Source organism: Adiantum capillus-veneris, chromosome 12 (assembly GCF_014529385.1).
Source record: "Adiantum capillus-veneris isolate H3 chromosome 12, ASM1452938v2, whole genome shotgun sequence".
Taxonomy (NCBI): Eukaryota; Viridiplantae; Streptophyta; class Polypodiopsida; order Polypodiales; family Pteridaceae; genus Adiantum; species Adiantum capillus-veneris.
Window position 1 is genome coordinate 12,683,452 of NC_140942.1, and position 3,607 is coordinate 12,687,058.

Sequence of the window (3,607 nt, forward strand, 5' to 3'; positions counted from 1 at the left end):
CTAGCAAAATCTAACTGCTCAATAATTGATGTGACGCCACATAGAGAAACAAAGTAGGAGGGTTTATGACTATGTGTCAAAGCAAGCAAAGAATAGTAGCAAGCGTGAGCAAGCTCGACAAGAGAGGCATCAAAAAAAATTTACGCTCGTGTCGGCTTGACAGAGATGAACACCTTGTGTCACTTCTAGGTACCCTGACCCATGACGGCTATGCTTACGTTGGCTAGGGGTGACAATGATGGCTAGCGCAAGTTTCAAGCTTAGAGATGAAAAGCACGCAAGAGCAACTAGAACGTGAGAGCGGAGGCAAGACTGTGAGGTAAAAGAAGCAAGAAGGTTTAGCCTATGTCGAGCAGGAACACCATACCTAATAATTAGTGAGCAAGAAACTAAAGGCAAGAAATTGAACGCCTCAAAAAAATTCTGCCCGTCATCTCCACCAATGTAATGTGCACCCGAATAGACCAAGATGAGTCTGCTTAGCTCTCACGCTAGTAGCTCTTTATATTATGCATGAGAGGTAGTTACAAGTGGATTCACACTCAAGCCGTCCGACCTCACACCACATGTGGTGTGAGGCCGGACGGCCTGAGAGTGAATCCACTTATTGCATAATATAAAGAGCTGCTAGCGTGAGAGCTAGTTACAAGTGGGTTCACACTCAGGCCGTCGTCCGACCACACACCACATGGCTCTCACGCTAGCAGCTCTTTATATTATGCAACAAGTGGGTTCACGCTCAGGCCGTCCGGCCACACACCACAATATTACAATAGGTTAATGTTTTTGAAGGACTACAGACTCTGTCTCATGTTCTGCTGGTGCGCCTCTGCTTCGGTCGGGGGTGGGAGGAGAGCCCTCCAGACGCGATGATTTCTCCAGACGCTGTCCACATCCTCGATGGGCAGGCCCTTCTTCTCAGGCAGCAGGAAGAAGGCGGCAATGCCCATCACCAGCACCCAGGCGGCGAAGAAGAAGTAGATGGCAAAGTGCATGGCGCATAGCATAGACAGGAAGGCCTGCGCTATCAAGAAGGTGAAGAGCATGTTCACCAGGATCGCCACGCTCTGCCCTGCAGGGCGAGACTCCAGGGGGAAGATCTCGCTGGGGATGAGCCAGCCCATGGGCCCCCACGACCACGTGAAACCCGGCACAAAGACGCAAGTGAGCACAATAATCCAGATGGCCACTTCTCCTGAGGGTTCTTGCCCTGCCTTCAGCGACTTCCCAAGCAAAGCTCCGATGGCAACCTGCGCCACCAACATCTGCACGCTGCCCTCCAGCAGCAGCTTTCTGCGGCCCAGCGGATCGACAAGTGCCAGCGACACAAGCGTGGAGAGCACATTGATCCCCCCCATGATGGCGGCCGAGTAGAGGGCAGCGTCGCTCTTGAAGCCCACCGTCTGGAAAAGCACAGGCGCATAAAACATAATCGCGTTAATGCCTGTGAGCTGCTGGAAGACTTGAAGCGCCACTGTCACTCCCAGCTGAGGCTTGCTCTTCTTCCACATGGCCCTCCACGGGCTTTGCACCGCTTGCGAAGCCTGACAGGCCTGTTTGATGGCGTACAGCTCTGCGTGCACGTCTGAAGTGCCACGGATCTTGCAGGGCGCCTCATAGTCCTGCTTCTCGGCGGCGTCTGCAACGTCGCCATCACCGCTGGGTAGCCCTCTCCATGGCTGTCACGCCTCCGCTGATGCCGATGTCCAGCCGAACATCAGCCCTCCGAAGGCCGCCACGATGGTCGTCCAAAGCACGTGCCATGTTAGCCGCCCCTGATCATAACCACCCGCCCTCGCCTTGTCGATGTTCAGCGTGTCATCACCAAGACTCTTCTGATGATCCTCCATAGTGAAATGCTTGAATTTTTTGTTGGCGATCATTTGATATATACCACAAAAACATTCGGGTCGGAGGAAAGCAAAAGCGCCAAAAGCTCGGCCGGCGAATAGGTGCGCATTTTTAGACACGCCCTGCTTTTATATAGGAGAGTCTAAGGGACTCGACTCAGATCAGTGAGGTAGCTCATCCCATTTTGTGAAGCCGTTGTACCAGACAGTTCTTGGCATGGGTTGGTTCTTGATGACACCCATGAAGAGGAATAAGAGAGGGAGGCACAGAGCATGGCTCCGGAAATATTTTTTGTGGACCCGGTTTTGGAACCTTTTAACACGCATATAAGCAGGCTAACTCTATATTTGAAAGAGATAATCACATTGAAAATCACATATTGTAACTAAAAATTCAATAATTTGAATCAGTTTGAGAACCTTCTTTCTTAAATTTGAGCCAACCATTTTTCATTTTGAACAGGCTTTGGATAAAGCGAACCTATCTTTTCCCGAGCCTTTGAGGAAGCCTGTCCTGAGAGAGGGAAGACAAATTGGGTGTACTGTGTGTCTTTTCTGTAGTTTGAGCATTCCACATTGGCGGAGTTGATAGGCAATGTCTTTCTCCAACACACACGCCCCAGCTCCAGCTGTATTCACACACACAATTTTCAAATTGAGCCACACCTTTCTACAGCCTGATCAACATGAGCCACCAATTTTTCCCTCATCATTGTGCTCCCAACTCCCCTCATTACGAGGATGCATCTATGCACCCAGAGTTTTCTCAAACCGACCTTGTACAACAAATGCTACAGGCAGTCTCTACTATGCTAGTTCAAGTCAACCAGACCAATCACACCCTGCTCACTTATATCTCAGCTAAGGCCTCTCATGTAAATCACCGGCCAAAAAAATCAACGACGTTGTCATGCATTTTTTGGATGAAGATAAAGTCACTAATCCATGCTAAAAAGCTTGCTCACTAACCTCGAGTACATAGATGTACATAATGCTTTGAGTTTTCAGAGTGCTCTTGTAAAAATTATATATAATGGCTTGGTTCTGCTTAGTCCTTTGCAAGTTTTTTGGGTTGGTCGAAAATGTGGTTTTAATGAGTACTTTCAATCATGCTTGATAGCCGGTAAATCGGACTCATACATCATAAGTTACATGCATTGGAAGTGGGTGGTTCCTTACTTAGAAAGTGGGTGCTGATACATGCGAGGAAAGGCAAGTGGGCTGATTTGATGGAGTTAATTACTGAGGATTTTTTAAAATAGCCGAAGTGATAAGCTCCGAGCCGGGCTTTACAGCGTTGCATTCGATGCTCGGAGTCACCCACCACGCCTCCGCCAAGATTGCTCAGTGTGCGGAGCAAAACAGAAAATTTATTAGCTTAAGTGGGGAAGTGGGAGGATGGTGCCAAGTGGCAATGGAGTAATCGCACATAGGGGGGAGCAAGTGGAAATTGGAGGGTATAAGGGGGGGAGTGGGTACTCCCTAAGGGTGTATCAAAGGAGCAAATGAAGCCTCTTTACCTTGCTAATGAGGGCTCGTAGGTGTTGGGGGAGAGAGGGGGCGCTCTTTTTCAGTTCCCACTATTGTCCAAGCGCCTAACCACCTTTTTGGTCCACTGGACATCTCCCTTCTCCACTTGCCTCGGTCAAAAAGTGCCCGACAACTCATTTTTCACCCAAAAAAAGGCCTAAAATGGACCAATTAAAAAGTGCCCAAAGGGGGAAATGCTGTCGGCTAAGAGGAGAGAGAAAATCCCT

The 3,607-nt window shown here is 49.1% G+C and overlaps 1 pseudogene; it reads right to left on the minus strand.

Moving 5' to 3' along the window:
* Positions 1–649: 649 nt before the first annotated feature.
* On the minus strand, positions 650–1,751 carry LOC147445332 (sugar transport protein 7 pseudogene; annotated as a pseudogene).
* Between the last annotated feature and the right edge of the window lie 1,856 nt (positions 1,752–3,607).